We start from the raw sequence: 22,906 nt of genomic DNA on the forward strand, positions 1-22,906 counted from the left end.
GCCAATTGAAAACATTGAATGGGGAAAAGATTCCTTTAACAAATGGTGCTGGGCAAACTGGCTGGCAACCTGTAGAAGACTGAAACTGGACTCACACCTTTCACCATTAACTAAGATAGACTCTCACTGGATTAAAGATTTGAACTTAAGACATGAAACCATAAAAATACTAGAGGAAAGTGTAGAGAAAACACTTGAAGAAATCGGCCTGGGTGAATATTTTATGGAGCAGACACCTCCAGCAATTAAAGCAACATCAAAAATACACTATTGGGACCCGATCAAACTAAAGAACTTCTGCACAGCCAAGAACACAGTAAGTAAAACAAGCAGACAGCCCTCAGAATGGGAGAAGATTTTTGCAGCTTATGTCTCTGACAAAGATTTAATAACAAGAATCCATAGAGAACTCAAATGTATTAGCAAGAAGAGAATGAGTGATCCAATTTCAGGATGGCAAGGGACTTGAAGAGAAATTTCTCAAAGAAGATCGGCACATGGCCTACAGATATATGAAAAGATGCTCACCATCCTTAATCAAACTACTTTGAGATATCACCAGATATCACCTAACTCCAGTAAGATTAGGCCATATCACAAAATCCCAAAACCAGAGATGCTGGCATGGATTTAGAGAAAAGGGAACACTCTTACACTGCTGGTGGGAATGTAAACTAATATGTTCCTTTTGGAAAGACGTCTAGAGAACACTTAGAGAACTAAAAGTAGACCTGCCATTTGATCCTACAATCCCTTTATTAGGTATATACCCAGAAGACCAAAAATCACGTTACAACAAAAATATCTGTATCGGAATGTTATTGCAGCCCAATTCATATTTGCCAGGTAATGGAAGAAACCCAAGTGCCAATCGATTCATGAATGGATCAACAAACTGTGGTATATGTACACCATGGAATACTATTCAGCCATAAAGAAAGATGGAGAGTTTACGTCCTTCATGTTCATATGGATGGAGCTGGAAAGTGTTCTTCTTAGCAAAATATCACAAGAATGGAAGAAAAAGTATCCAATGTACATAGCCCTATTATGAAATTAATAGGTTTCATATGAAATCTATAACCTAATAACAGCCTAAGAATACGGGGAGAGGGAGGGAGAGAGGAGGGACGTATGGGTTGAGGAAGGGTGATTGGAGGGATCATTTCTATGGTTTATCTTACAAGGGTACAAGTGACTCTTTCTATGAGAATATGAACGTCTTAACACAATAACTAAGAAAATTACATGAAGGCTATGTTAACCAGTTTGATGAAAATATTGCAAATTGCATGTGAAAACACCACACTGTACCCCAGAATTGCATTAATGTACATAGTTATCATTTAATAAAAAAAAATTACTACATATTCCTTGACACTCTCCATAGTGAGACTATTGTTTATATTTTTTCTCAAGCCTGGGTAGGGTTGGGACTTCTTTGACCAATATTAGATGTAGTGTGGTAGAAGGGACAGCCCATGCAGCCTTTGCCTAAGTCTCTTCACTTGCTCTTCTCCAGATACCACCTCTCAGAGACCGGCCTTCCAATTGTGTGTGGTCCAGTCAACACAGAGAGGTCAACGCATAGCCTTTGATCAATAGTCCCAGTCTTCTGGTCATCTCACCCCAGAAATAGATAAGTGGGGAAGAACCTTCTGGATGATTTCAGCTCCTAGCCATTTGAGACACTCTAGTTTTCAACTCTTCACAGCCAAGCCCTGGACATCATGAAATGGAGGAGAGCTGTATCCTTAGTCCCACAGAATCAATAAACATAATAAAGGAGTTGTTACTTTATGCCACCAAGTTGTGAGGGCAATTCATTACATAGTAATAATAAATTGGCACAAGAAAATAGCTTAGTTATGACTATTTTTGACATTTATATAAATGAATTTATGATCTATGTTCTGTGTGTGTCTGGCATCTTTCTCCCAACAGCACATATTTAAAATTCAGCTGCACTTATAACGCTGACTCAGGCATAACAAAACCTAGCCATGTAACCAAAAACATTCGTACTCAGTAATATTTTGAAATAATAAAAAAGAGAATGAAAGGAAAGAAAATGCCGCCATTTTTGTTGTGAGTAGCATAGCTCACTTATTTTCATTGCTGTATAATATTCCACTACAGAATTGATTATGCATTCTGTTCTTGAAGGACATTTGGCTCATTTCTAGTTTAGAGGCTGCTAAAATGATGCTTTGAGGAAAATTTCAGTATATGGTTCCTGGTGCATATGTCCAAAAATTTAACATCTAGGACTGGAATGTATAATTTCAAGTCATTTACCAAAGTAATTGTGACAACTGACACTCCCAAAAGCTATGTATAAAACTTTCTGTTACCCCTCAAACTTTACTATCATCAGACTTCTAGGTTTTCTCAATCTGCTGGGGTATAGTAGTATCATCATAGTATTAATTTTCATTTTGTTGATTACTAGTAAGTTTGGGCAACTGTTTATATGTTTAGTAGCAATTTGTATTTGTATTTCTTTGTAAAGTACTTACTTTTGTATTGCATTCTCATATTAATATGTTGTATTATACATGTCTTATATTACCCTTACATATTAATTTTGAAAGAATATGTATTTTATGGATTTATGGATGCTGGTCCTGATTGCTTACATATATTTCAAATATCTTCCCATAGTATTTGGCTTATTATTATATCGTCTTTGTTGTATCTTTTGAAGAACAGAAATTCTTCATTATAATATAGTAAAAATTATGAATTTTTCTTTTCGTCCAGATTATATCAGAAGTGAGTATTTCCAACCCTTAAAGGAACAAAATACTTCTACTTTCATAAACTACCTTTGTTTTTTTTTTTTTTAGAATCAACCTCACTCATGTCAGATCTATTAGCATAGAGTATAAATGTCTTAACACAATAACTAAGTAAATGAGATGAGGTATATATTAACCAGAGTGATGTAAGTGTTCCTAATTCCAAATGAAATCAGCACATTGTACCCTGTTAATGCATTAATGTGTACATGATCTATGTGTTTATGATTTAATAAAAATTAAAAAAAGGAATCAACCTCACTCATAAAGGAGGTTTATAAAGCAGCATATCAAAGTTTGACTTTGATATGAAAATTAAGCAAGGACAAAACAAGAAAAAAATACTTAGTCAAACATTACATGTAAACATAAGTAAAAGTATATTAACAAAGATTCTGGAAAATAAAATACAAAATGGTGTATCAATATAGTCACCACTACCAAGTACATTTATCCTAGAAACCTGAGTATAGTTACTTAGTAGAAAAAAAAATGTAACTCACCATAAAAAAAATTGTAAGTGAAAAATATGAGCACATCAAAAGGAAATTTCCCATTTTCTTGTGATACTCACTCTTATTAAATTAGAACACACAGAGAGCAGGCTGTGACGTGGCAGGGTCCCCACGGCCTGGGAGACATTCAGGAAACGACCTCCAGCTGCTTTCCTCCTCTTAAAACAATTGTTTTTCTCCTTCTTAGATGTTTGGCCAGAAGTCGCATATCTCTTTCTTTACCTAATCTTTAGAAACCATGTAGAAAAGTATGTGACCCTCCCCTTTTTATTTCTTATCTTTAACATATGTTAACGATGTTATGCAGTAGAAACCATTAACAGAAGGTTTTTGATAAAGTTATTTACATTTTCCAATCATATTGTAAGACCAAAAATAAGTTTTTTGTCTGCTACTTCCTCATAAAGAACCCTGCTGAGTTTGTATTTTAGTGCTGACTGCAGTTGTTACTGCTCCAGACTTCCTGATCCCATCTTTGTCTCTTCTAACTTTTTTCATTCCAGACCATTCCCACTCTGGTTCCTTCTCTTTCAAGCTGGTTCTTGGTAAATAGTGCCTGGAGCAAGGACCAGCGTACAGGAAAGCTGCAGTGTATAGGTGAGGGAATTCCCCACAAAAGAAAAAGTGAAACTACATAGTTGGTAAGTATTTTTCAGGGAGGATCATTGTTGGGAGTTAAAAATAATTGGCACAGTCAGGCTCAAAGGAGTGAGAAATTTTTATTCAAAAACTTAAATCTATGTTAAAAACCAGAGGCTGTCATATTTGTATTAATCAATTAGAGCACTTTCTCCAATTTGCTTAGGAAGTTTGTTCTTGGTTTCCTGATGAAGGGTGTTAATGCCACTACTTGGGAAAAAGTAGGGGAGAAACTGCATTCTTATCATACAGCCCATGGGCCCTCTAAAATTCCTATTGATACCTTTACTCTCTGGGGACTAATTAGAGATCGTCTAGATCCCAGTCATGAACAGGTATGCCCCCATCTCCAATCTGTACAGGCAGAAGAACCCCTTCTCCCTGAATTCCAGCAAGAGTTACAAGATGAGGAACACGAGTATGAAAAGGAACGTTCTTCCTCTACCTCTTGTGAGGACACAGACCCTCCGGGGCTCATAGCAGTGTCTGGACTCTAGATTTCTAATCTGCCTAAACCTGCTCTGTCCCACCCATCTTCATACCCTCCTCCTCCTTCTGATTTTCCACCACCACCTTTCAGAGCTCCAAGTCAGATTGCTAAATGCCCTTTACAGGAAACTATCGAGCAAGCCTGTGCTCAGGGACAATTTCTAGATAGATTTTCTTGCTTTCCAGTCATTGAAACTGACACAAAGGGCAATAAAATCAGAAAGCATCAGCCTCTTTCTTTTAAAACTCTTAAAGAATTAAAACAGGCTTGTGCTCAGTACGGGCCAATTGCCCTGTTGACTCTTGCATTGGTAGACAGTTTATCAAATCAAGTCCTTCTTCCCAGTGACTGGAAATCTGTCACAAAGGCATGTCTTTCTGGCAGTGATTACTTGCTTTGGAAGTTGGAATGGTCTGGCCCAGCTGCTGAAAAAGCAGAGCGTAAATTGGCAAGAAAATATCCCCTTTACTGCAGAAGTCCTTTGGGTGGGTGAAGGACCTCAAGCCTCTATGGCTAATCAATTAAATTATCCTCCTGAAGCCTATCAACAGATTAATCAATTAGCACTATAGGCTTGGAGAAAACTGCCTACCTCTAGTACTAAGATGGAGGAACTCAGCAAAATCCATCCTGATCAAGACTTTGTCTCTTACCTTTCCAGGCGGTCAGCTGCATTGTAGTTGATGGAGAAGCAGGAATGATTCTTATTAAACAATTTGCTTATAAATATGCCAGTTCAGCTTGCAAGAATTCTCTCCTCTCATATAGAAAGAAAGGCTCCATTTCAAATTACATTAGACTTTCTGCAGACATAGGACCTTCTTATATTCAAGGTCTAACTATGGCCGCAGCTTTAAGAGATGCAGGCTTTAATGCAGCCTAAATAATGTTTAATGCAGCCTCTAAACATCACCATTTTAAGCTGGCCAATGATCGAAATCAGAAGGAAAGCTGCTTCCATTGTGGACAGTCTATTCATTTTGTTAAGAATTGTCCAGTAATGGCTCCTGCTACTGCTAACAATCAATCTCTGGCTAATTCTTGTCCTGCCTCTGCACAAGCCCCTCCAGGCTTATGTCCTCGATGCCATAGAGGCAAACATTGGGCTAATGAATGTAAATCTAAATAAGATGCACATGGAAATCCTATTTCAGAAAATTAGTGAGGGGCCAGCCCAGCCTGGTCAAACTATAGGGGCAATGTCTGTTTACCCCAAATAAATTCTTCCTCCACTTCCTGCTCAGATGATTCCCATAATGTTTCTCAGCTGTTCAGAGACACCAAAGGCAGTGCAGGACTGGACCTCAGTCCCACCACTATACATGTTAACTTTAGAAATGGGCCCTCAAGCTATCCCAATAGGCATTTATGGCCCCTTACAGTGGGACTTCTTTTAGGATGCAGTAATTTAACTATGAAAGGTCTTTTGCCAGGAGTAATTGACTCTGATTATGCAGGAGAAATAAAAGTTATGACTCACACTATTCAAAATATTGTCACTGTTTCTCCTGATATGAAAATAGCCCACCTTTTACTTCTCCCTTTTCATCCTGATGGTTGTATTTGTAGTCTTACCCTAGAAGGGCTGCAGGTTTTGGATCCTCTGACTGTGCTTATTGAGTTCAGCAAACTGGTCATGACGAGTTGGAAATGCATTTGACTAGTCAAAGAAAGAAATTTTAAGTCTTTTTGACATGGGAGCTAATGTGGCTGTTATTGCTCAACAACACTGGCCCTGATCATGGCCCACTCAGGAAGCCACAACTGACTTACGAGTTATTGGCCCAATTCCCTCCCCTCTCTAAAGCTCTGCTTTCCTTAACTGGAAAGACAATGAAGGTCATTCTGGAACTTTACCAGGACTCCCAGTTAATCTTTGGGGAGAGATGTACTGTCTAGTATAAGGGCACTTTTATTCAGCCCTTATGAGATTATTACCAAAAAAATGCTGAATCAAGGTTTCCTCCCTTCTTTAGGATTGGAAAAAGAACAAGGAGTTACTACTCTTATTGAGTCCAATTATTGTCAGTCGTGTACCAGGTATTCCTTTTCCTAGGGGAAAAGGTATTCCAGGTATTCCATGTCATGACCCATCTGGCTCCTGTGGCCCTGGTTTAGCGCAGGAAGGAACCAGGCAAGAAGCAGATTAGACGTACAAGCTTGTGGAAGGCGGGCCAGCCCTTACTTTCCGGGTAGCCCCAGCAACCTCCGCACCAGCCTTTTCTTGAAAGGGAATGATACAGGTGAGGGGAGAAACTAACAATGACTACGTGCTGAGGGCACAGGCTCCTCCCACAAGGAGCTCCTGTGGAGGAAGGGCCCGAGGTCCACGCCTCAGCTGCAGATCATCTTGCTCGGATGTTGGCCTCTCCTACATTTCCCCCTCTAGTGTATTAAAGACATTTCTGAAGAGGCAAGGGAGAAGGTCTGTTGTTGGTTGTTTCTGCCGTTCTCCTCACCAAGAAGCTTTCTGTTGAGTAAAAGAAACAAAAGGGCACGTAAGCATAACAAAAATACACCATCAGAACTAATTCAGACATAAAGGAAACTCATATTAGCCAAACTAGGCATGGGGGAAAACTTGTCCCCTATGTGCTAATCACCACTCAACTATGTGCTATGGGCTGGCCCATAGGGCTCATGATGCTTCAATGGGGAGTATTAGGCATCACCCAAAGCTTAGGTAGGGAAAGGGCTGCAAACTCAGACCCTTTCCAAAAAGCAGTGTGTAACTTTAAGAAAGATCAGGTGCCCTATGAAATAGAAACGAACCCAACAAGTGAAATTCTCTTACCTTGCTGATACCTTAATAACCTTTACCTTAAAGCCTGTTGTTCGAGGTCTTCGTTGTCCTAATTGTCCAAGGTTTAGCCGATGCCTCCTAAGCTTGCCTGGGGCTTAATATACAGCCCAAAATAATGAAATCCTATATCAATCCTCCCACTCTGCATAGAAGCTCCTGTTGCCTCTTCAGGGAAAAGGGGCGCTGACCGCTCCTAACTGCTTCCTGCTGAGGCTGGGCAGCGACATGGGAGAGGCAGCTCAGTTCCCGCAGAGGAGATTGAGCCAGGATTTCTCCACTATGAAATCGCCTAAACTAAGGTCCTGTAGAAGAAAGGTCAATGAAAATAAACTTGTTTAAGGTGCTGGTAAAGTTTCCTGCTCGTGTCGAGGATTAATCCAGCGGGCTGGTAGCCACTGCTTTTCTTGATGTTCTGTAATAATATGGGCAAAGCCTCGACCCCATTGCAGCACATAACCTGGCTTCCACTCTGTCATATCTGGTTTTTTATAAAAGATAGGTTGTTGTACTGGAGAGGATGGTGCGTGAATGAGAGATGTCCAATGGCGTTCTGCTGAGATTGAGAAAATTAAAAGTGAAAAGAGCTTCCGTGAGCAGAAACCTAGGACTATTATTGAAGGGGGAGGAAATGAACTGACCACATCCAGTTTTTTATAAAAGATGGTTGTACTGGAGAGGATGGTGCGTGAATGAGAGATGTCCAATGGCGTTCTGCAGTTGTCTTTTCATCATTGCTGAGATTAAGAGCAAAAAGAGCTTTAGTGAGCAGAAACCTAGGACTATTATGTAAGGGGAGGATACGAACTGACCCCTTCCTTTTAAAGCGGTAGGCAGTAAATTAGCCTTATAGGATTCGGTTCTTATGTCAGCACATGCCTGTATATACTCCTCTGAGGGAGTGTTTTGTGCTCTGAAAGGTCGCAGGGCCTTTTGACACTCTGAGTTGGAATTTTCAAACGCTAAAGTTTGGAAAAGCATGTCTCTTAGCTCTGGCTGGGCAACAGTCTTATCGACTGCAGTTTTTAGTCGGGCTAGAAAGTCAGTATAAGGTTCATTTCCTGACTGCATTATTTTAATGAAAGATTTAGAGACATCTCCAGGAACCTGAACCTTTTCCCAGGCCCTAAGACAACACAGTCTTGCCTGGACTATGGCTAGGTCATTGTATTGAAGTGGATTGGGAATCCCCAGCCACTGCCCAGAGCCAGTGAGCTGTTCAGGTGTGATTGGGATGCCTCTCTGTTGGTTTTGGTGACTCATTAGGTCAGCCTCCTCCTTCCACCAGGTTTTAAACTGTAAATACTGTCCGGATTCAAGAACAATTCTGGCTATCATATCCCAGTCATAGGGAATGAGCCGCTGTTCCTGTGCAAGCCCCTGCAACAGACCTCTGGAAAATGGGGACTGCATACCATACTGTGCTACGGCCTGTTTCTAATCTTTAAGAACTGAAAAGGTGATTATATGGTGGTCAAAACACTGGCCCCCTTGAGGGTGTTGCAGATCAGGAGGAATATCAGTGACCGTAACCAGAAAAAGCCCCAAAGTGTTTTCCCATTCAAAGTCACCAGTATTATGCCCTTCTAATACAGCCTGCATAACAGAAGTCACAGGTGGTTCGTTTACATAGGGAGGTGCTGAGGGCAAAACGGGGTGCTCTGAGTTAGCATTTCTGACAGTGAGACTATCTATCTGATCTCCCCATCGTTTAATTTATTTAGCCATAGTGGTGATTACTTGCTCATTCATATCATATGCTCTCGCTTCCCAATTTTTCTTAGGTCCAGTTTCCCACTGAACCTCACTGTCCTCACTTTCAGATACTGATTGAACATCACTTTCCTCCTCAGTTTCTACTTCCCGTGACTTCCCAAACAGAAAGTTACCCATGTGTTTGCTTAGTTTATCAGACACCTTACTTATTCTGAGTGCGGTTTCTTAATTTCTAAATTGTCCAAAGGTCCCACTTTCCCTGAGCAGCATTCCCCTTTGGACTTCCCCTTACCTTCTTTTAAAATTGGCCAAAGGTCCCACTTTCCCTGAGTGTCGTTTCCCTTTGGACTTCCTTCCACTGTCTACCAAAGGCCTCACCTACATCCGGGTGTTGAACCCTTTGGTCCACATCCCTGGTGTCCTGTTGTGTTCTGGTATATCCTGCCAACTACGCCAAAATGCCGTGACCCGTGGGGCTCCTGTGGCCCTGGTCTCGGTTAGCACAGGAAGGAACCAGGCGAGAAGCGGATTAGCAGTACAAGCTTGTGGAAGGCAGGCTAGCCCTTACTTTCTGGGTAGCCCCAGCAACCTCCGCACCAGCCTTTTATTGAAAGGGAATGATACAGGTGAGGGGAGTAATTAACAATGATTATGTGCTGAGGGCACGAGCTCTTCTTCCACAAGGAACTCCTGTGGATGAATGGCCCGAGGTCCACGCCTCAGCTGCAGATCATCTTGCTCGGATGTTGGCATCTCCTACAATTCCAGGTATTCCTTTCCCCCTACCACTAGGGGCCGTGGTATCTCCTACTATCCTATTTGAACTGCAGATCCTACCATCTGATTATCTAACAGCCCAGTCTGGGTGGATCCACGGCCCCTAAATCAGGAGAAGTTGTAATCTTCAACAGACTTAGTTACTGAACAATTAACTTTAGGTCATATAGAACCTTCTAATAGTCCATGGAATACTTCTATTTTTGTCACCAAGAAAAAATCTGGCAAATGGTGCCTTTTACAGAACCTTCGTGCTATTAATAAAACTATGGCCTCTAAAACTGGGAATTCCATCCCCAACAGCTATTCTGTGGGACTATTCTTTAATGGTTATAGATTTAAAAGATTGCCTTTTTACTATTCCACTTCACCCTGAGGATTGTAAACATTTTGCCTTCAGTTTACTTTCTATTAACTTCAGAACTTCTGCACAGTATCAGTGGACAGTCTTGCCATAAGGGGTGGCTAAAAACCCAACTTTATGCCAAAGGTTTGTTGCTGCTGCAATATTGCCAATTCGAGCCCAATTTCCTACTGCTTATATTATCCATTATATAGATGATATTCTCCTTGCTCACCCTGATTCTTTAATTAACAATTATCCTTTCTCATTTACAAGATTCTTTAACTGCTTTGGGGTTATGTATAGTCCCAGAAAAAAGGTACAAAGTGTTCCTCCTTTCTCTTATTTAGGTCAACTCACTGAAGATAGACAAATTCATCCACAAAACACAAAAACTCCAATTTGCACTGACAGACTCACTACTTTAAATGATTCTCAACAACTATTAGGAGATATTAATTGGCTTCACCTTTCATTAAAGCTTACTACTAGAGACTTAAAACCTCTTTTGATATTCTTAAAGGAACTGCTCACCCTTCTTCATCTCGTTCTTTAACTCCTGCAGCAGTTGAGATCCTCACTAAAGTAGAGAGAGCCTTACAGCGAGCACAGCTTACCCATGGTAATACCAATTTTCCAGTCTATTTACTAATTTTCCATACTTTTCATACTCCCACAGCTTTCTTGTGGCGATCTTTCAGCACTTCATAATGGATACATTTGGGAACACCACCAAAACAAGTTTTAACTCCCTATTATGAGATGGTTGGTGTTTTAATTCTTAAAAGTCACTGACGACTTTGGTAACTCCCAGGCTATGACCCTGTGTTTATCATTATCCCTTCTTCTACTGACCAACAACAGTGGCTCTGGGAAGTGTTGTCTTGGTGGCCAACTGCCTTTGCTAGTTTCACTGGCCAGGTGGACTGTCACTGCCCACCAGTTAGTATTTTTCAGTTTGCTCCTATCACTTCTTTTCTTTTTCCTTGTACTGTTGTCTCCCAACCAATCCCTCATGTTCCTACTGTTTTCACAGATGGGACTACTTCAGGTATTCCAAGTATGGTTATTGGCAAGTTTTCACTGAAAAAACTTCTTATCCCTCATCTCAACAATTGGAACTACATGCTATTGTTATCTTCATTCAACCTTTACACTGACAGCAAATATTTAGTAGGCACTATTGGCCACTATTGAAACAGCCCTCATTGGACATACCACCAAGAATCTTTATTTAACTAATTTCTTCATTTACAGAAACTTATCCATGCACACCCAGGACAATAATTTATTGGACACTTTTGAGCTCATTCTCCTCTTCCAAGTCCATTAGCTCAGAGCAATGTTTTGGCTGACAAGCATACCCATCTTTTTCCAATAACTTCTCAATTCCCTGTTGAATTATTTCATGCTGTTCATCATCAAAATGCCACTCACTGGCAATTTGACAAAATTGAAATGTTGTCAATTTCATCTTACTTGTGAGGCAGATCACCAAATAGCGAAGAATTGCCCTTCTTGCCCACAACATCTCCCTGTCCCTAATTTTGGTGTAAATCCACTCAGCCTATTGCCTGGTCAACTTTGGCAAATGGATGTCACTCATGTCCCATCATTTGGAAAGCTCTTTTATTCATGTTACAGTTGACACTCTGCTTTCATTTTCAGCTCTGCACCTTCTGGTGAGGCTGCTAAGTATGTTATTGCTCATTGCTTGGCTGCTTTTGCTGTTTTAGGAGTTCTGTGACTCCTTAAGACAGATAATGGTCCTGCTTGTACTAGCAAGACTTTCCCTTCCTTTTGTTCCAGTTTTTCTATCACTCTTAAAACAGGTGTACCTTACAACTCGCAAAGCCAAGTCATTGTTGAACACCTTCATCACACTGTTAAACTTCAATTACAAAAGTTAAAAAGGGGGAGGTTTATCCTGGGACTCCACATAACCTTCTCTCTCACACTCTTTTCACTTTAAATTTTTTTAATGGTGAGACATTAGGTCGCACAGCAACAGAACATTTTTGGAATGCTCCATCCTCTAAATTCCCTAAGGTCTGATGGAATGAGCCCTTCACTGGTACCTGGCAAGGGCCTGATCTTGTGTTAATATGAGGAAGAGGACATGTTTGTGTTTTTCCTAACAGCCGACATCCCTCATTGGCTTCCTGAATGGTTAATTCAACATGGACTCAGGAAAAGTTCTCCTTCCGCCAGTGAAGAAACTGAAACTGACTCCCAAAATGGTCTACTGCTGAGCCAAAACATCTCGGGAGGCAAAACTTCCAACATGGGGCCAACTAAAGAAGCTGACTCATGAAGGCTCTGACATTGTGCAATGTTGTGGAGGGCCAGTCACCCCTGAGAAGCTTTTTCTACAACAATGGCTATTGTTTCTTGTCATTTAAGTAATGTAACAGCGGATGCATACTGGGCCTATTTTGCAGATCCACCCCTTCTACATCCAGTCCAATGGAGGGAACCTGGTATAAAGATTTTTTCTAATAGCTCTACCTTATTAAGAGGTACTACTAATGACTATCGTCCACCCCAGTGGGCCATTTTCAATTATACTGGAAGGGCAGCCACTATGCCCATCTGTTTCAGCTTATTCCTTAGACTTGGATGTAAAACACTTTGTAGAGTTGAAAATTGCTTTTGGACTGCCCTTTCCTCCTCAACCTACACAGAGTTTTGCTCAATTTCAAAAAATTGTTAAATGGGGATTTATAGATTATGAGGTGACATCACCTTCTCCACCCACTGGAGTACCTCCTTGTACTGTCCCTTCTGTCCACCACAAATTAGCTTCTTTGATAGAATGTTATTATAATGCTCTAGTTCTTATTCCTATCAAAGGACTTGATGAGAAACTATGGGACTGGTCTAGAAGTCCACCTCCTTCTCATAACATTAATGATTGTGTCACTACTGGAGGATGGATTCCAAATATTTTCATAATAGAAACAGAAGATGTACAAAAAGATCTTTGGCATCTTGCTGCAACTTTACAGCCAGTAGAAGTTTTAAAACCCACAACTGACCTGATACAAAATGGCTCTCGAACTTTACATTATGTTATGGCTTGCATTCCACCTCATAGACTTTTATTAGTTGGTAAAATTTCTATAACCAAAATTGAACATGGGTTCCCTTTAAATTGTTTTGATTGTAATTTATCTAACAGTGTTAATCCATGTTAATCCATTTGATACTATTGCTGTAATTGCACAGCCATCTTTTATTATGTTACCTGTGAATTTAACTCAGCTATGGAATGATGAATCAGGTGTGTAGACTTTAGTTGAATTTAATAATTATTTACACCATATTGCCACCTGAAAGAAAAGTATCATAGGTGTGATCATAGCAGGTATTATAGCATTAGTAGCCATAGCAGCCAGTGCTGTCACTTCAGCTATGGCTCTTACTCAGTCTATTTGAATAGCTCATTTTGTAAATACATTATCTCAAAATACTTCTTTGGCATTATCTTTTCAAGAAGAAATAGATAAAAAGCTAGAAGGTAAACTCGTTGCTTTAAAACAAGTAGTAACTTTAATAGGAGATGAAGTTGAAAGTTTAAAAGCACAGTTGCCTTGATGTTGTCATGCTCAGTTTCAGTGGACTTGTGTCACTCCTAAACCCTATAATGAATCTCAATGGAATTGGGACAAAGTAAGATATCATTTACAAGGAATATGGTCCCATAGTGATAACAGCCTTACTATAGCAAAACTTTGTCAAGAAATTCAAACTATGCATGGAGCTCATTTAGATGCCTATGACCTTGCTCAGCTTGCCAAAGTTATTTTTGACAAAATAAAGTTCTTTAATGCCTTAGAAAAAATTGAACATTTGATAATAGCATTAATTACCTTAGGAGTGTTAATGTTTTTATTTTGTACCTTCCCAGCCTTCTGCAGAATTGGAGCCAAACAATTCCTCCAATTAAAGACATCCATTCATGAATTGAAGCTAAGAAATACAAAGGAAGGAGATGTGGAGAGCGGGCTGTGAGGTGGCAGGGCCCCCACAGCCTGGGAGACATTCAGGTAACAACTTCTAGCTGCTTTCTCCCTATTGAGTCAACATGTTTTTCCTCCTCTTAAATTAACATGTTTTTCTCCTTCTTAGATGTTTTGCCATAAGTCATGTATTTTTTTCTTTACCTAGTTAATCTTTAGACACTATGCAGAAAACTATGCAACCCTTCCCTTTTTATTTCTTATCTTTAAAATATGTTAACAATGTTATGCAGTAGAAACCATTAAAAGAATTAATTGTTCCTGATAAAGTTATTTATGTTTTCCAATCATATTGTAAGGCCAAGAATACTTTTTGTATGCCACTTACTCATAAACAACCCTGCTGAGATACTATAAAATAAAGATGATTTTGTATTTGGCGCTGGCTACAGTTGTGACTGCACCAATCCTTCTGATCCCATCCTTGTCTCTTGTATCTTTTCTCTCATTCCCCACCATTCCCACTCTGGTTTATTCTCTTTTGCACTGGCTCCTGATAAGAGCTAGGGAATCTCTTCAATCTGGTAAAAGATATTTATCAAAAATTTGTAACAAATTGTATAATTATCAGTGAAACTTTCAAGTATCATATTTAATTCAATATCAAGAAAGGACCTAGCTAATGCAAAGGCAAAATATAGCCACCACCACAACCACCACCCCCAAAATTACTAAGGTACAAAATTAAAAGTAAAAGAAAACTGTGCCTTAGATGCTAAGTTACCATTACCAAAATTTCTAATAGCTATAGTGGTTAACCTGAAAAAAACTAAGAAGGAAAAAGCTATACACTATTAGAAATAATAAAAGAGCAGAGTCATTTTACAGGTTACAAGGTTAGCATTTTTTTTTTTTTTGAGACAGAGTCTTACCATGTTGCCTCACTAGAGTGCTGCAGCACCATGGCTCACAGCAACCTCAAATTCTTGGGCTTAAGCAATTCTCCTGTCCCAACCTCCCAAGTAGCTAGGACCACAGGCACCACCACAATGCCAGGCTATTTTTGTTGTTGTTGTTATTTAGCAGGCCCGGGCTGGGTTCGAAACTGCCAGCCCTGGTGTACGTGGCCAGCACCCCAACAGCTGAGCCAGCATTTTTTTAAATTTAGGGGCATTTACATACAACAGCAATAAACTAAGTAGAGAATATATAGTAAACAAAAGTAAACAAATTCATTAGCACAACATCTAAAATGTGGAAGAATGTTCTGGAATTTTGAAAACTTGTTATTGAAGGACATAACATGAAGCCACAGTTACCTGCCTGGATGGGAGCCTTGGTTTCACAGCTGGAGTCTTCCCTGACCCCTGTGCCCCTCAGTATCCAGCAGCCAGGGTGATCCTTTTATGGCACAAACTAGACGTAGTCCAAATTCACCAAAATCTTCCTTTCTCATTCAGAATAAAGTCAGAGTCCGTAACAGAGCCCCCCAAGGCCTCAGCCCCCCAAGGCCTCTGACCCTTGGCCTTCATCACTCTGCTCCAGACTTTCACATCCTCCTTGAACATGTCAGGAAAACTTCCACTTTAGGTTGTTTATTGTTGTTTCGTGTTTGGATTTGCAAATACATTTTATTTTGCAGAAACCCAATATCAAAAACCATAGGTACCAGCTGCGCTCCCTGCAGAGCAGATCAGCTACCCAGAGTAAGGCTAGAGCAAGCCTATTGCTTCAGAGTGAGATTCATTCTTCTAATTTTGCTATGAGCTCACTCTTGTCAAACTCTTCTCCAAACTGCAGGTTTTGAAGCAGCTCTGGCAGGTCAGTGATGTCCTACATGAACTCCTGGAGTTGGTCAGGATTTGTATTGTCAGGCAGGCTTCAGGGTTTTAGCAACACAGCCCATCCATGAGCCCCATGAAGTTAGTGCTGGTGCTGGCAATGCCCAGGGCCTTGCACTGGGACAGACAGTTGACAGTGAGCTGTTGACTGCACCAGTGGCTTTCTCCCCTAGGCCTCCTCTAGGATCTCAGATCACAATTAGCATGTCCTCTGTATCCCGCTGATGGATGATCTACAAAGGGTTTGCTGGACTTACCACTCTCTCCCTTCTCACATGAACACTGAACTTTAGATTCTTAACAATAGTAGTTCCCTAGATTTGCAATGCCTCTCCCCCAAACCCTCCTGACTTTCTTCAGTCTCAAGTACAGACTCAAGAATGTTACATTATCAACAGTTAGGCCTTCCCTGATTACTTCTTTTTTGTTTTTTTTTAGACAGAGTCTCAAGCTGTCACCCTGGGTAGAGTGTAGTGGCATCATAGCTCACAGCAATCTGTAACTCTTGGGCTTAAACTATTCTCTTGCCTCAGCCTCCCAAGTATCTGGGACTACTGGTACCCACCACAATGCCCAACAATTTTTTTGTTGTTGTTGCAGTTGTCATTGTTGTTTTAGTTGGCCTGGGCCGAGTTTGAACCCACCAGCCTTGGGACATGTAGCCAGCACCCTTCCCACAGAGCTAACAGCACTACCCCCTGATTACTTCTTGATAAAATGCTGTTATATTCTGTACTGGCACCTTCTATCCCCCTTTTTTGGCTGTTTCCCCATATCCTTTCAATTAAAAACTTCATCACAATAGTGACTATTTCTTTGTTCAGCATCTGCATTTTCTGTACCTGGCTAAGTTCACACACAAGAAGATGCAGTCCTATTTTTCAGTTCTTTCTTCTTGTCAGAGTAACCTATTTTGACCCTCAAATCAATATTTCAACAGGATATTTCATAATGATGGGGAAACTAATTCTAAAGTGCATATAGAAGAATCAAGGCATAAAGGTCTATTTGAAAAAAATAGCATTTACTAATGCATTGGGGAGACTTGACCTCAATGCAATAATAAATAGCTATAATAATTAATAAAGTATTTTATCATTGCAGTTTTAATTAAAAATGGAAAGGATTAGAGAGTTCAAAGACCAACACTAGCAAATAAGAAACTTTATGTATGCTGAAGGAACGTTTTAATCATTACAGAAGGATGAGTCATTCAGTAAGTGTTGTTAAAACAGCTGGTTTTCCTTTTAAAGATAAAAATAGAGCTATATTTTATCCCAAACATAAGAAAAATCAGACTAGATCAAAGATCTAAATGTGAAAACAAACTTTAAAACTGTTGGGAAAGGAGAAGATATATTTATGACTTGGAGTAGAGAAAGATTCCTTAGACAAGAACATAGAAATACAAATCACAAAGAAAAAACAGCTAATTTTTGACAAAAATAAATACCAAAAATAAAAAGCTATAAACCAAGTAAAAAGACAAGTCATATTCTTGGAAAATATATCTGCAACATATAGTATAAACAAGGATTATATGTTTATTAAGAATTAAGAATCAGCACCTGTGGCTCAAGGAGTAGGGTGTCAATGCCATGTTCCAGGGGTTCAAACCTGGCCCTGGCCAAAAACTGCAACAACAACAACAACAACAACAAAAGAATTAAGAATCAAAGAGGGGAAAATGGCCTAACAGAAAAACCAAGGATGTTAAAAGTCAATTCTGGGGGAAAAAAAAGGCTAATATGCACATAAAAATATTGCATTACTAATAATTGAAGAAATAAAATGAAAAACAGTGAAATACCATGGCAAAAAAATCAGATTGGCCCACAAAAAATATTTTCTATAATTTTACTAATGTTACTGGAATTTCTTTCTTCAGTAGGTCCTTGGTCTCAGGAACTTAAAGAATGAACCCAGGGACTACCTAGTGGTAAGATAGGATTTTATTAGACAGAAAAGAATACACAAGGAGTAAATATGTACCAGAGCTTCTGGCAAAGGAGACGACCTAAGTTGGAAGTCTCTCTCATATGGGGTCTTTGTCTAGGGGTATATATCACATTTTGGCCAGGACTTGATAGATGACAAAACAAAGTTAATCAGTATATTAACAAATGAATGAATGCAATCCCTCTGCTGGGGCAAGGTTATTAGGTCTTTGCAGTTTTTGTCTCAAGGAAGAGATTAGGGTATGTGTTCTCTATTCACGGTGGAACCACCTCCACCAAAAAATGTTTCATGCTGCTTTATTCATGACCTTGGGAGAGCCCAGAGGATGTGGCCTGGAAAAGACAGCCTGTTTATGCTCAGAGTTGGGGTTCTGATTTCTTAATCCTGTATCAGTAGCACTACATTTTGATGAGTTTCTGGAAACAAAGGAAATCTTATATGTGACACATTACAGATAGGTGGTGATTGGATACAACTGCTTTGGAACAATTTGTTAATGGTTAGTATACTTGAAAATGCTGCCCATGAGTAAGAGGAGACATTTATGGAATTATTAATTGCAGTGGTTCTTGAGATTAAAAAAATATATAAGATGAGAATGAGCTGTGTCTACAAATTGGAGAATGAATAAAATGAACAGCCTATGTCTTTCTATATATATATTCATAGAAATGGCTCAATAGGGCTAATTTGTAATAGGGGTTGTTTTGGGAAATGGGAAGGAACTGGGACTCAAAGACAGAAGTGACATTCACTCCTTTCAATCTAGTGTATGCTTTCTTTCATAGCAAAATATGAAGCAAAATCATTAAAAGTAAGAATTTTTAATCCAGAAGGCTTTTTTTTGTGGTAGAAATTTATAAGACAATTCAAAATTGTATATGCAAGTGTAAAGCATTTTTTATAGGGAGAAAGAAACCCTTAAACAGTGCTGATGGGACTTCAAATTAGTACCACCTCTATGCAAACCAGTATGGAGATTTCTCAAATCAATAAAAAATAGACTATTATACCATTCAGCCCTGCAATCCCACTAGTGTATATCTAACCAAAGAAAAATAAATCATTTCATCAAAAAGACACCTGCACTTGAGGTTTATTACAACATAGTTCACAGTCACAAAAGTGTGGAATTAATCTAAGTGCCCATCAGTTATTGAGTGGATTAACAAAATGTGGTCAATGTATACCATGAAACACTAGTCAACCATAAAAAGAAAGAAATTCAAGTTCTTTGCAGCAATGTGGGTGAACTGGAGACCATCATCCCAAGTGCAGTATCTCCAGAATGGATAAACAAACACAACATGTACTCTCTAACAAGTTGGAACTAACTGACAGACACCCATGGGCACAGAGAGAAGTAAAAGGCATTGGAAACCAAGAAAAGGAAGAAGTGAGGAGTAAAAACTTACCTGTCGGGTCCTTTAAACACTACTCAGGTGATGAGCGCACTAATAGCCCTGACCGAAGGATTATAAAAGCTATCCATGTAACAAAAACATTTGTATCCATTAATATTTTGAAATAAAAAAATGTTTCTCAAAAAGAAATTTGTAGTCTAAAGGGGAGGAGAGAATTATGCTAGTCAAAATTTGGTAGTTGACATGAACCTTTGAGATAAATAAAAATGGAGCCCTGATGGGGGAGTCCCCTTATATACAAACACACATGTGACCTGTGAATTGAAAAAGAAATTGGAATTAAGTTAAAGGTATAATAAGGAAATTAATTCAAGAAAACAGGATTTGCCTTCCAAAAAAAATGAACAAAACAAGTATCTTCCCTACAAGTATCTTCTGCATGCTTGTTTAAAATCAAAGAATCCCTGGAATGTCACATTAACAGAAACCTGATTATAAATATCAGAATTTATTTCCCTAAAAAAAAAAAAATCAATGTCAAAATTTGACCTTTCATGTCATTTATTTAAATGTAAAATAATAAAGATAGTATTGTACTGGCAGTAGCAGAAATAATAGATTAGTAGAATAGTTAGGGAGTGTAGAAATATCTTCTAAGCCAATTAAGTTAATGCTATAAGAAAAGCCTTTTAAAAAATTGTTCGGGAAACACTATAACAATATGCTAAAATGATGAACCTTGACTCTTGTAATACTCCACATGAACAAAATCACAAAATGTAAGTAATGATTTGTGATAGTGGTATATATACATAGGCATATATTTCAATAAAAAATGTAGAAATGTTACCCAAATGACTGAACTTTAGGAAACAGCATTCAAATCTTTGTATATCCCTGGTGGTTTGACTAGATGAATGTATGGGTAAAATGACTCTTTTCTTCCTCCTAGAATATAAGGTCTTCCTTGAAACAGGCACCCATGTGATCTTGATCTTTAGGTTGATTCTTTTCTGTTAATTGAATGTTTCACTGTCTTTGTAAAATACTTCAATACATTATGTTCATTGATTCTTAAATGGGCTGCAAATTACCTTGAAAGAAAGACAGACTATGCAAATCTCCTGTCATTATTACTACTGCAGGGCTGTTCATTCACAGATGCGAAGTATACCTGTGGTGTCCCTCCTCTCACATATGGACTAGCATTGATTTTGATTATTTTGTTCATTGTTTTGTAAATAAACTTGCTAACTGTCCACATTCATTTTAGTACAATGGCTCAGTCTAGAACTGTGCTATTCCTGAAAGTTTTTTTTTTTTTTTTTTTTTTTTGGAAGGAAAAGAGAAATCAGACCACCTTCCTGCAAGTTGAGTTTCCTCTCCAAGGAAGATCTTATTGTTGTTGTCTTGGTGATTCCTTAATTGGAGGACCCAAAAATTAAAATACATTTAATGAGCACTAAATATGATATGCACCATATGAGGTTCTGGAAATATAATGATGAGTGAAATTCAGAACCTGACCTGAAGATGTTAATGTTAGCCAGCTTATGGTTACAGTAATGTCTGACAACTGCTTTGTGAAAGGAAAACAATAGTCACCCTAAAACATTAAATGCTTTATCTTTCCTGAAACTGTGTCTTAGATATTTTATTAAAGTTTAAAGAGAATATGATGTGATAAAATAAATTAAAAATACATGAAGTCCTCCAAGACTGTATATTATATTGGACTAAACAGAATAAAATAAATTTTAAAAATGATTAAATATAAACATTAGATCATGCAGAAATAAACAAATAAGACTTGTAGAAAGAGGTATCTGGGGCTTATCATTTCCTTAAGGGGTTTCAGGATGGTGGCCATCTCCATGGCTAGTGAAGAGCTCTAAGATAAGTATTGAAAACAAGTTGAGCTGCAACTTTGATACAACTTTGTGGGGGACTCAACAGCAACTAGGCACTAACATTCTTAAAATCGTATATTGTAATACTAAAGTAACATGATTGGCTTAGCTTGTTTATTTTGATTAAGTTTGACCTAAAAAAGTAATTATGATTTCTGTACTTCTGATCAAGATTTTTTCCTATTAAATTCAAATAAATAACTTAGCCTGAACTAGACCTAGTTTTCATTCTTTCCACCAAGACATTTTCTCTATGAACTATCTGAGTGTGCTTACAGATATTTTATCATTTATATAAAAAAAAGAAATACACATGTTCATATTTCACTAACAAAGAGTAGCATTATTTTGAAGACATACTTATAATAAAACACCACTAGGCAAAAAATTATTCAATAAAAATCATAAACAACTATTAATTTTTCAAAAATATATTTTTTATTTCAAAGCTGTTTCTTTTTTTTAAACTTTATTCAAATTAATATGAGGGTACAATATTTAGGTTACATTGTTCTCACTTCCAGAGTAAAGTTTCATTTATAGGTGAGCCCCTTACCCAGGGGTATGTTATATATCTTCACAATGTGCACATGAGGTGAGATCCCGCCTCATGGCCTCCCTTCCTTCTGCCATAGGTCCTCTTCCTCCCACCTCTGCTTCCCTGTACCCTCCAAACTGGACTATAATAATGTTTTATTATTCTTAGGAACATGTAATTGTTTATATATTGATTTCATATTAGTATGGAGTACAGTGAATATTTATTTTTCCATTCTTGTGATAAAAAGAAGACTGCATTTCAACACCATCCAGGTAAATATAAAAGATGTAAAGTCTCCATCTTTTTTAATGGCTGAATAATATTCCATGGTATACATATACCAGACTTTGTTGATCCATTCATGAGTTTATGGGCACTTAAGTTGCTTCCATGACTTGGCAATTATGAATTGAGCCATGATAAACATTCTCGTGCAAATGTCTTAGTGGTAAAATAATTTTTGTTCTTCTGAGTAGATACCTAGTAATGGGATTGCAGGGTCAAATGGAAAGTCTACTTTTAGATCTCTGAAGAGTCTCCATATTTCTCTCCAAAAGGGCTGTGTGAGTTTGCAATTCCACCCGCACTGTAGAAGTGTTTCCTTCTCTCCACATCCACTCCAGCCTCTTGTGTTTTGGAACTTTGTGATATGGGCTAATCTTGCTGGGGTTAAGTAATATCTTAGAGTGGTTTTGATTTGCATTTCTCTGATTATTAATGATAATGAGCATTTTTTCATGTGTTTGTTGTTATCCCAGAGAAGTGTCTGTTCAATTCTCTTGCCCACTTATAGAGAGGGTTGTTTGCACTTTTCTTATTGTTTGAGTTCTCTGTAGATTCTAGTTATCAGGCCATTGTCAGATTCATAACATGTAAAAATCTCCCATTCTGTTTGTGGTGTGCAAAAGCTTAGCCGTGCAAAAAGCTTAGCTGTGCAAAAGCTTTTTAGCTTGGTCAAGTCCCAGTTATTTATTTTTGGTGTTGCTACAATTGCTAGGGGCGGGGAGGGGTCTTCCTCATAAAGTTCTTCCCTAGGTCAATATCTTCAAGTGTTTTCCCCATACTGTCTTGTAGAATTTTTATTGTTTCATGCCTTAAATTTAAATCTTTTTTTTTTTTTTTTTTTTTTTTTTAGTTTTTGGCCGGGGCTGGGTTTGAACCTGCCACCTCTGGCATATGGGGCCTGTACCCTACTCCTTTGAGCCACAGATTCTGCCCTTAAATTTAAATCTTTTATCCAGTGAGACT

The sequence above is a fragment of the Otolemur garnettii genome, unplaced genomic scaffold (assembly GCF_000181295.1).
Source record: "Otolemur garnettii isolate 467f Iridium unplaced genomic scaffold, OtoGar3 scaffold00154, whole genome shotgun sequence".
NCBI classification, from domain to species: domain Eukaryota; kingdom Metazoa; phylum Chordata; class Mammalia; order Primates; family Galagidae; genus Otolemur; species Otolemur garnettii.